Raw genomic sequence first — 12511 nt, 5'->3', positions numbered from 1 at the left:
TATATCCCTTGCCATCCCCGGCATTACCCATTGACAACAATTACCTTAATAATTTAGGCTATTTGAATATTTTTCTTTTTTCTTCTCAACAAGAATTTTTATTGTATAATTTAAAAAATAGAAACATATGATTAAAATGTTTCCTTTAAAGCACACGGAGAGAAACAAAAGATTTACAGAAGCTGAATTTAAATCATGAAAAGAACATTGTCGTACGTTTTAGAGACTATTAGTTTATAACACAGTCAAATTCATACAATTATTGGAATGACAAACACTTACAACATTTGTATGAAATGAATAATGAAAAGTAGTTCGGTTACTAAAATTGACATTACATTCATCGGAAAATGAACAGAAAAAATTCTCCGTAGAAGTAAATTAGTCCAAAGTGATGAAAGTAAGGAAAATTGAATTATTAGTTAATCTGATACAGATAATCGACAAATGTTGACCTGACCAGCTTCATTCCTTCGTTTTGCTGGACATGAATGATGCATTCGAGAATGGCCAAATGTTATATAACCTGTAATGTATAATGTGATAATAATGACACCAGCTATAATGCTCTGGCTTGTTTGGGTATTTAGCATGTTTTCTTTACTCGTCATGCTCTCAAAATTGATAGTGAAGATAGTATGAAGTTTCCAAGATCAAGTTATCACAAGAATTCTATTGAACGACTTGACCAACAAACCTTGGCTAAATCTAATACTGTCTGACGCCATGACGTCAGACAATGACATGCTTTGATTACTCATGTATATATAGGATCTCCCATGATTTGTAGTTGGATATGATTTTTATCCAACGAGTTGTGTGTTTTTTATCCCCGAGCCTTGGCGAGGGGATAAAAACACACAACGAGTTGGATAAAAATCATATCCAACTACAAATCATGGGAGATTCTTTTTATCCCATGTTTAATACTTCACAACCAATGTTTTACACTGTTTTATATAGGACTCCACTTTATTTTACTTCATCGCTCTAACGCAAAAACCATTGTGACGTCACAACTGTGGATTATGAAAAAATTATCCAATGAGTCATATCCACGGGATAAAGGGGTAAACATGGGATAAATATGTATCTACATATACTAGCTTGTAACGCAGTTCCTAAATATTTTCTCCCCTCTTACTCTGACAAAATTTATCAAGTATTCAAGTCAAATCAAGTTTAAAAAAACAAAATGTTTAGAAAGATTTCAATTTACATTATGTATGTACAGGTCTGTTGATTTGTTAAATAATAAGTAAGATGTATTCAATTTCTAGCTATACATGTATCTCCTGTGTCTGATGTAGAAACATCTTTTAAAAATGAATTTTTTTTTCATTTTACTCTGATTACATTGTACATTGTTATTGCTAATTACTTTACAGTTACGTGTACAGTGTAATTATTTTAAAAATAAAACATGGTTACAGTAAACATGCTTATAATAAATTCACCCTTACAGTGAACTTTTAGTTACAAAACATGAACTAAAAAAAACTCTCTATTTTTTCCTTTATTAAGCTGAAAGGAAAACATTGTTTACTGTGAAAAAAATCAATTTTCTTTCATTGAATTTGGTTTATTGCAGCTACGCAGCTAAATATGGAAAGAAATACATGTATTTTGAAACTTGTGAAGACTTTCTGATGTAAAAGAATTATGAAAAAAAAAATTATATTCTATTGCAAAATTTAAAATTGTATCAAAGAACTGATTACCAGTTTTTAGACTTTTTACTACAAGCTTTTATTGTACATTTTATTTGAACATATGAAAATAAAATATTACAATTTGAAATTGTTATGGTCATTATGAACTTTATTAATAAACATCTAATCAAATGACTGGAGTCTCGTTTTTAGCTCACCTGAGCTGAAAGCTCAAGTGAGCTTTTCTGATCACCCGTTGTCCGTCGTCCGTCCGTCCGTCTGTAAACTTTTCACATTTTCAACTTCTTCTCAAGAACCACTGGGCCAATTTTAACCAAACTTGGTACAAAGTATCCTTGGGGGAAGGGGAGTTAAAATTATTAAAATAAAGGGCCAAGTTCCCTTACAAGGGGAGATAATCAAGAAAAGACAAAAATAGGGTGGGGTCATAAAAAAATCTTCTTCTCAAGAACCACTGGGCCAGAAAAGCTGAAACTTATGTGGAAGCATCCTGGGATAGTGTAGATTCTAAATTGTTAAAATCATGACCCCCGGGGGTAGGGCGGGGCCACAATAGGGAATCCAAGTTTAACATTGAAATACATAGGAAAAATCTTGAAAAAATCTTCTTCTCAAGAACCACTGGGCCAGAAAAGCTGAAACTTATATGGAAGCATCCTGGGATAGTATAGATTCTAAATTGTTAAAATCATGACCCCCGGGGGTAGGGCGGGGCCACAATAGGGAATCCAAGTTTTACATTGAAATACATAGGAAAAATCTTGAAAAAATCTTATTCTCAAGAACCACTGGGCCAGAAAAGCTGAAACTTATGTGGAAGCATCCTGGGGTAATGTAGATTCTAAATTGTTCAAATCATGACCCCTGGGCGTAGGGCGGGGCCACAATAGGAAATACAAGTTTTACATTGAAATATATAAGAAAAATCTTGAAAAATCTTCTTCTCAAGAACCACTGGGCCAGAAAAGCTTAAACTTATGTGGAAGCATCCTGGGATAATGTAGATTCTAAATTGTTCAAATCATGACCCCTGGGGGTAGGGCGGGGCCACAATAGGAAATACAAGTTTTACATTGAAATATATAGGAAAAATCTTGAAAAATCTTCTTCTCAAGAACCACTTGGCCAGAAAAGCTGAAACTTATGTGGAAGCATCCTGGGGTAGTGTAGATTCTAAATTGTTAAAATCATGACCCCAGGGATGGGGGGGGGGGCACAATAGGGATTCCCAAGTTCTACATTGAAATATATAGGAAAAATCTTCTCTAGAACCACTGGACCAGAAAAACTGAAACTTATGTGGAAGCATCCTGGGATAGTGTAGATTCTAAATTGTTCAAATCATGGCCCCTGGGGGTAGGGCAGGGCCACAATAGGTATTACAAGGGGGGAAGTCTGGTAATGAACAGCATGGCCAAAGTTACTCAGGTGAGCGATGTGGCCCATGGGCCTCTTGTTTTGCATGTTATTCTAAGGTCATTAATTAGCCCTGCCTTGTATAAGGCAGTGGGATACAGTAATTGTCAAAAGCCATTTCTTGTCTGGTCATCTTGTGTTTATCCCAGTTTGAAAGAATTTGTTCAAAGTGAATCATTTCACCAACTTCCATTCTGAACAGACATAGTTGTAATAAGTATAAACTTTCAAATTTTCTAAAAAAAAATTTCCTGAGACCCTGATCTTACTTCTGATATCTGTTTAGTCCAGTTTCTTAAACATTTTTGTAACAATTTATACTATGACAAATTTGACCTTGAAGATTCTTTTCCACTGTGGGAATGATCTAGCTTTTAATTTAGCGTAGCTAAGCTACAGGATGAAATGGAATTTTCTGATAATACATTGTCAAGCCTAGTCCCTCTTGCTCATGGTCTCAAGCATATATAGACCCCTGTTTATTTCTCACTAAGGAGTCTGCCATTTGAAATGTTTTATATGAAACTCCAGCAGTACTGAAGGTACTAAATCTGATAGATAGCCCTTAATAGATTTTGTATTCGGTGTAAAATGCCAAACCCATGGCAACACGGCAACTTTAGGACTCCCAGGGTATTCCTTTTAGACACTTTTTTGCTAAACATCAAACACGTACACATTTGATATATAATAAGTTACATTAACATACTAAATCGCTAATCTTTGCATACATGGAGCAAACAGAGTTTTTTTTAAAATTCTTATTGTTTACATCGTGTATACAGTGCATCTATATGGTATATTTTATTGTTGTATTTTTCTGTGATTTCTTTATTATGGCTTCACTTCAGATATTTGATTTTCTTCACTTGTTTAATTGCACATTGAGTAACAAACAGATTGTCATTTGTATCTGTACACAGTCCATAGGGAACACTCAGTTCACAGTCTATGTAATGGAGGAACAGTCCATCCTGATCTATGATGTGGACACAGTCATTGTTGATATCAGCTGTAAGGATGTGACTCTGTCTGTGGTGATTCCTCGTGGACTGAATAATTTGTTCTTTGAAGCAGGGGTATGTGCAGTGTACCTGAATCTCAGTTTCCCGGCCTGATTGACCACCACTACTGCTCCAGCTTTATCATCAGGCACACATATATCCAGGTTCTTGTTCTCAGTAATGTATCTAAGATAAAAAGAACTAGGTGAAAAGAGAGGTTTATTTTCATTATCAAATTGAATGGTTTGTTTCTCTGTAGAGCCAGAGTACTTAACAGACAACTTTTGTTTGTTTGTTATCATCACTGTCCATGATAACCAGGAGGTCACCAGAGGAGGTTCTACAGACACTTAGAGGTCTCCAGTTCTGTAGTCTGATTACCTAATCTATCTTCTTATTCTTCACAATGTTCATAGTTCTATAATAATCAGTATAAACTAGCTCTCCACTTTTTGTCACTGCTATGTTAGGTGGTCTGTTCCCTGACTTGATTCTGATTGACTTGAGTAGTGATCCCTGATTGATGCTGTAAAGTTTCGTGGTGCTGTCATTTCCACTTGTCCAGATTTCTTCATCACTCAGACAGGCCACCCAGATAACACAACTATGTTGGGCCAACGTTGGCTTTAGGTTGTATAGTTGGGCTATCGTTGGCGTTGGTTGTACTCTGTTGGGCCAACGTTGGGCCTACAAGAGTAAGGTTCGTCTAATTAGCATTGTTTGTTTTAGTCGTTGGGCCGATGTTGGTGTAACACTGATAATTTAACTGTTGTTCAGAGTGGTTGGTCCAATGTTGGCGCAATACCCGTGCTTCGACCGTGGGTCATACATATTCAGCCGGACGTTCTTTTAATTGTTACTTTACAAATTTCTTTTTGGTGTTTTAATGCTTGTTTCATTTTGACAACACAAAATTTGGATGTATTGAATTACCAGGTACATATAACTACAAGCATTTTAACTGGAAAATAAATGTATGCCTTTTTATATGTTTAGCTATTAAAAATTGAGAATGCGGTCGATTTGAAAAAAAAAAAAAATCCCTGCATTTAAAGCAAATGTGATTCAACTATCATATTATAGGCACTTTGGTAACATGCACTGATCTAGGTCATTCTGGTCAGTTTATACATCAGCCCTGACCACATGGTCACAGTAGGTGCCATATAACTTGCTGCAACGTTAAAGCGAGCAGTTAGACAGATTCCTCGTTATATGATATCTTGGGAAGGGAACATTAGCATCAGTGAAGAATTTACAAGAAAGGACAAAGGAAAGAGAGCACGTGGCGGTAAATTTCTTTGTGGAATATTCAAAAATGTAAGTTTATTTACTTATGATGTATGCAAACTTATATTACTAAGACTTTGAAAATAATTACAGTTCAGGGATATATATAAATGTTTTTAAAGATTTTGTTTTTGATTTATTTGGGCCTAGCTGTTACTGGCTTGTGCATGATTTTCCTGCATTGCTTTTCTAATTATAAAACGATGTGTGCTTTTCTTTAGAAGTAATGCATACACAGTAGTTTTACGCACAGTATAATTGATTAAGGAAGGTGCAAGTACGATTTATTTGAACTTTTTTAGGTACTGATTTTAAGTTTGATGCAGTCTACAAAATTTTTAATTCTTTATTAAAAACAATTAATTTTGCACATATACATGGCTGAATGTTTTCAAGAAATGGAGGGTAAAGAAAAACATGTATCTTACTGGACCGAGAGACGAAGAGTCCGTGCAAGAGTTTTGAGTCATTTAGCTGACGTGAGAAGTCAGTCATCTCAAAGCAATAACGTTGTTGCCTCACAAAATTCAAGTCATTTAAATACAGATCAGCAGATTAGTATGAATTATATTTCAAGTTTTAATGAAGCCGAGGATATTTCTGAATACGTTGAAACTGATACAAATGTGTGTAGCACAACAAACAGTGCAATGGATGCAACAGATGAATACGATTTGGGGCAAGATGACCCTGATGACTTTGATAATGTGTTTCGTCTGCATTCGATGTCTAGTTCTTCAGAAGATGACGACAATGACAAACTTGAAGAATATTTAAAATCTAAAATGACTTCATGGATTAATCAATTCCAGATACCTCATAACGCAGTTGGGGTACTGTTAAGTTTTCTTAGACCAATCGTTCCCGCTCTTCCGAAAGATCCGCGTACATTATTAGAAACTCCACGCCATGTAAGTGTAATGAAAATTTCTGGTGGGGAGTATCACCATTTTGGGATTCGTAGTGCTCTTGAACAAATAACAAGTTTACAAGAAGAAACTTTTTGCTTTGAATTACAGATAAATATTGATGGTCTGCCCTTATTTAAAAGCACTAACCATCAATTTTGGCCAATTCTTGGGCGAATCATCAACATACGTGACTGTAGCCCAGTCATTATAGGTCTTTTTTCTGGTGAAAGCAAGCCAAATGACTTCCCTTATCAAAAATATTGCCTTCCTGCAAACATTTGCTGCAAGTCTGCAGCAAACATTGCTGCAGACATTGCTGCAAGCTTGCCGCAATGAAGCTAAAGAAACCAAGACAGCCTATACAAACCTATGTGTTTGCAGCAAGTTTGCGGCAAGTATGCACAAAGCTTGCAGCTAACATTTTACCATGCAAATGAGGTTTGCTGCAAGCCAGCAGCAAACACTGGATTTTCCAAATATGGAAACCTTGCTGCAAGCTTGCGGCAAACATTGCTGCAAGCTTGCAGCAAACATTGCTGCAAGCTTGCGGCAAGTATTGCTGCAAGCTTGCGGCAAATATTGCTGCAAGCTTGCAGCAAACATTGCAGCTAACTTGCGGCAAGTAGTATAATTATTGTTGTTGGCACATTCCTGCGTACAAGCAGCAAGTTCGCAGAAAGCCTTTGTCCTGACCTTAATCTGTTAATTATAGAGAAAATCCACCACACGTGTCTTAAATGATGCAAGCTAGTTTCTGAAGTGTTGATAGTCTCTCTTTATGTTCCTAGACAATGTTCACAAACTATTCTTAATAAAAATATTTTTTTTTTGACATGTACAGAAAATTAAAAACCTTTGCACATTACTTAACAATAACATTGTACGGTTAATACCAATTTATTTGAAAACATACAAACATTTATAATAATTGATTTGGAACCTCTAATACATTTAAAGAAACATACAAATGTGATACTAAAATAAATATTAAAATTCATACATAGATTAAGATTTGACCTAGCAAGTAAATCAGTTACTTAAACATGCTTTAAAGAGATAATTGTTTCATTGAAATAAAACAAATTCAGATCTTACCAATTAGATGTTGTGTAGGCCAATGTACACCTACATCCCGAATTATGCTTTTGGAAAAATTATAAATGGCATATATTCCTAACAAAATACTGAAACATCTACAACTTCAATTCAAACATTTCAAAATGGCAAATTCTGTGTTGACCCCAGTACAATCTGTATTTCATTGGCTGATTTGACTTGTTTACTGTTCTTGCGAACTTCCTGCAAACATTCAGTTTGTTAAATGTTTCCTGTGAGCTTGCTGCAAACAACAGATTGGCGTGTATGTTTCTTGCAATGTTCCCGCAAACATGTTGAGTTCCTGCGAATTTGCTGCAAGCTTACAGCAATTGCTGCAATGTTTGCCGCAAGTTCGCAGCTAGCGGCAATCATCTGCGAACAAGAAAAATTTCTTCCTGCGAACAATTTTGTTTGCTGCTAGCTTTCAGCAGACTTGCTACAAGTCTGCAGCAAACATAACAGTTTGGTAAGGGTTATCAGAATACTTAAGACAGTTTGTCCTTGAATATATGGAATTGAAAGAACACGGGATAGAAGTAAATAATAAGACTTTTCAAATTGTTATTCACTCAGTAATTTGTGATACACCAGCGAGGGCTTTTGTAAAATGTATTAAGGGACATACTGGGTACAGTGGATGTGATCGATGTGTACAGAATGGGGTATGGGTGAGGAAAATGACGTTTCCTGAAGTCAATTCTATGCGCAGAACTGACGATTCGTTCTTACAAATGATAGATGAGAATCACCATAAAGGACTTTCTCCAATGGTTCAAACAAGTATCTATTAGGCATGGTGTCACAATTCCCCCTTGACTATATGCATCTTGTATGCCTTGGTGTTATGAAACGTATGCTTCTTCTTTGGATAAAAGGTCCACTGACTTGCAGGTTAGGAACACAAGCTTTGAGTCAAATTTCTTACTCACTTCAGTCTTGTAAAGAGAGTATTCCCTCCGAATTTTCAAGAAAGCCTAGATCGTTGAAAGAAATTGACTGTTGGAAGGCCACTGAGCTACGCCAATTTTTGCTTTACACTGGGCCTATTGTTTTGAAAAAAGTTCTTCATGAGAATTTGTACAATAATTTTTTGCTCTTATCCGTCGCAATGCACATACTTTTGAATGAGAAACTTTGTCAACGGTACTGTACATATGCATATGATCTGATGGTTACCTTTGTTGAACATTTCTCGCAAATATACGGCAATGATCAGATTGTTTATAATGTCCATGGCTTAGTCCATTTATCAGACGATGCACAAAAATATGGAAGTCTTGATAATATTTCGTCATTTCCCTTTGAAAACTTTTTTCAAAAACTAAAACGAATGGTAAGGAAACCTTCCTTTGCAATACAGCAGATCGTATGTAGGTTAGCAGAAAATAAAGAAAAAGAAATGGTGAATAAAGTTTACCCCATTTTTAAACAAGAGCACAAATGTGGTCCACTTCCTGATGAGCTTGCAGATGGCAAACAATATAGATATTTCGAAACTAGTAAGAATATCTTTAAACTGAATAAGAAAGATAGCTGTGTTCGAATCAGTGGAAAAGTAGGTATTCTTGTGAACATAGTTGTATGCGAATTGGAAACCTTCGTTCTTTTCAAAACGTTCAGACAAGTCAGCAACTTTTTCACTGTTCCACTAAATTCTCATCTCCTGGGTATTCTGAAAGTGGCGGACTTGGATGAAAATGTACAGGTCAAAAGCATATCAGATATTGAAAGTAAATGTGTTTTAATACCATACAAAAGAGAATTTGTGGCAATCCCCTTCACTTCAAACGTTTGGTAAGACACATAATTCAAGACTTTAAATATATTCATGAAATAATCACACTCTTTACATACTCAATGCAAACATTTTGGAGAAAATATAACAAAGACAACATAAATTTGAACATACATTCAGCAGTACATGTATATGTTCAATGCATTTCTTGATAAAAACAGATTTCTACCTTGATGTAGGGCTGTATCAAACAAATCATTTGCTGTCGTGGAGTTTATACAAGAAAAAGAAGTCGAGATTGTTCCAACCATCTGGCTCAGTAAAAACAGACAGAAGTGCCACTGGCCTCTTTGGAAATCGACACAGAAAATAAAACTTACCATTAAAGCTTGCAACCCTCCAGGGGCAGACTTCATGCTTCTACCAGTCAGAGTCTTATATGTAACAGGTACATTTACTTTTATGCATAAATGATATGACCTGTTGTTTTGCTTATTCAGAAGCTAACGATACTAGTATATGTTGTTGAAAATACAATGCAAATTTCATGGCATGGTATTTGAAGCAAAATTCTACTATATCTTCAATTATTAATTTTACACAGAGGATTACGAAAAAGCACGCAGAAAGCTCAAAGATGCAGAGGAAACATCAGATTTACAAACAGTGGATGAGGAAGAAGTAATGCCTTCCATTCAAAAGAGAAAAAGAAGGTAAACTCTGCTCACATAAATCAATAAATGCTGCAAAAATGTTAAAGCTGTCCATCTTTATTATGCATTTATTCAAATAATCATGAATATTTTGAATGTGTTTATTCAGAGCTAACCCTCGCTATGAACTATCAACGGACTCGTCGGAAGATGAGGAAACTGTGCCCATAGTCAGAAAATCCCTTCGTAAACATGCAGACAAAGGAAAGACTAACCCTCCACCTCTACCAGCTCTCCCTGAACCTCCATCATCTCTCCATCCAGGACCTAGCATGACTTTGTTTGACCAGGGGACAAGTAGCAGTCTCATAGTAAACAGATCTCCAGTCAAATCAACCACAGGTAACAAATACTTCATAATTATATAACCTTACCTATGGGTTTTTAAATATACTCATATTTTTGAAGTAGATTGTGTTTCATAGCATTTTGTACCTATCTTTTTTCCTTGTAAATTTAAATCTTTTTATCTTATTATTTTCATTATTTTAATTATATAGCAATGGATGCAAAGATCATTCAGCTTCTAGAGGAGGTAAAGTCCCAAGTAAAAATTAACACAAGGCTCCTCCAAAATGTCCTATCAAAAATGAAAGAAGCACCTGAAATATTAGAGCTAGGAAGTACAGTACCAGATGTTGATTTGCCTCTTAAATCCATAGAACAATTAAGAGCCCTAGAGGAGAAGCTGAAAGAGGCGAACTTCACAGACAACCTGGTAAGAAATTCAAATATTGACATGAAAAAGCATGTTTTTTTTAAATTTGTTTTAAAATTCAATCTATCTTAAAATAATTGTTTGTAGGGGGGGGGGGGGGCAAACCCACCTCTCCATTTCAGAATGTATTGAACACGCGGGGAAAAAAATCTGTAAAATGTTGAGCCTGTATTATGTTTGCTTTCCTCACTCTCCCCCCCCCCTTACACACACCCCACGTTTAGCTTGAACACACTGATATACACCTGAATTTATATACTGTACTTACAGAGCAAATATTTAGGATCCATTGGTGGAGACACTCTCCAGAGCATTGTACGGAGAATGCTCACTCTTGTATTTACAACAGACATTTCCACCAAGATAAACTGGTTGGGCAAGGGGGAGAAAACAGGATTTTCTTCCCTCAGTATGCGGAAAGTAATTTCTAGTAAGTATTATACTGGTAGTTACAAAGCTGTATTGTATCAAATTGTAAGCCAAAAAAAAAATAAATGAATCAAAATAAATAAATAAATAAAATTTAAAAAAAAAAAAAAAAACAAAAAAAAAAAAAAAAAAAAAAAAAACACAAAGAAAACAAAAAAACAAAACAAACAACACACAAAAAAGTAATATCTTTAAATTATTGTCTTTCATTCAGTTTTAATTTTTGTTATTTTTCATATTTTTAGAGGCCGTTAGGATGAACAAATCTGCTCCAACGCAACACAACATGAAATTGAGAAAGTTATCAAGGACTGGTTAGAAGGAGGAGAGAGGAAGAAAAGAAAAAGAAATTGGAGCAGCAACTGTGCAGTGAGAGCCAAGCTGAAAGAGACAGTGACCGTGATTAGTCAACAATTAAATATAACTGTTCCAATGATCAACTTTTTGGACACATCTGATTGACATAATATGCTAAAATATAAATATATATTTTAAAATATCAAATGTTGGCCTCACCCAAAAATAAATTTTTCTTAAAGGCACTTTGATTTTGAAATTATTTGATTTTCACATAGAGGTATAAACCGTGATTATGATTAATTTCAGGAATGAGAAAGTATTTATTTAAATAATCTGCAAGGTGAAATTTATAAAAAAAAAAAAAAAATTGCCCAAGTTTCCAACGTTGGGCCAATGTATCATTAAGCAAAAACTTGTAAGAACCAACGTTGGCCCAAATTTACTTGAAATTGAAAGCAGTTGTGCCAACATTGGCCCAACTCATTGCAACTGAAAATCTTACGTTGGGCCAACCACTCACCAACATGTTGGGCTGCATAAGGGCCGATTAGCAAAACTACGTTGGGCCAACGTTAAACTCCAACAATGGCCCAACAAAAGTGCTCTACACTGGGCCAACATTGGCCCAATAAAGTTGTGTTATCTGGGCACATTGAAAAAGAATTCATACCCAGTGTTTATGGTAGTTACAATCTCCAGTTGATCAAGCAGCTGTTTGACCGGAGGAGAGGATTCAGCTTCTGGTGATTTCTGTGTTGTCTTCATGCTGTAGCCATGTTTATCTGATGTTAGAGAACTTGATGATAAGGCTCCAAACAGTTTACCAAGTTCATCTTGGATTCTTCCAGGAGTAAATTTAGGTAAGGAAGGTGCAATTGTTACTGGAAGATCTTTGTGTCTGTTCATATTTAATGTAACACAGAATAGTTTGGAAATGTCATTAGAATCCACAGCAACATCAATTGAATCGATTTCATCCCTGATTTCAGAAATGTTTTTGTTAATTTCATCCAGATGTTTCTGTAGAGTTTCTAACTGTGTGTTTTTCATGACATCAACTTCAGCTTTAAGTTTATTGACGAGTTTGTCAATTTCTCTGTGCCAGTCCTCTCCATGTTTTTGTTATGGCTGTTGAGAGATCTCCATATTCCTTTTCTAACTGACTCATTCTGTTTTGTATGTCTGAAACAATATCCAGGTAGGTTGGATAAATAATATCTTTTA

Source organism: Saccostrea echinata, unplaced genomic scaffold (genome assembly GCF_033153115.1).
Source record: "Saccostrea echinata isolate AGI-Se365-2 ecotype Australia unplaced genomic scaffold, CSIRO_AGI_Sech_v1 ptg000002l, whole genome shotgun sequence".
In the NCBI taxonomy this organism is placed as follows: domain Eukaryota; kingdom Metazoa; phylum Mollusca; class Bivalvia; order Ostreida; family Ostreidae; genus Saccostrea; species Saccostrea echinata.
The sequence above is the reverse complement of the archived record's forward strand: the minus strand, read 5'-3'. Positions refer to the sequence as shown.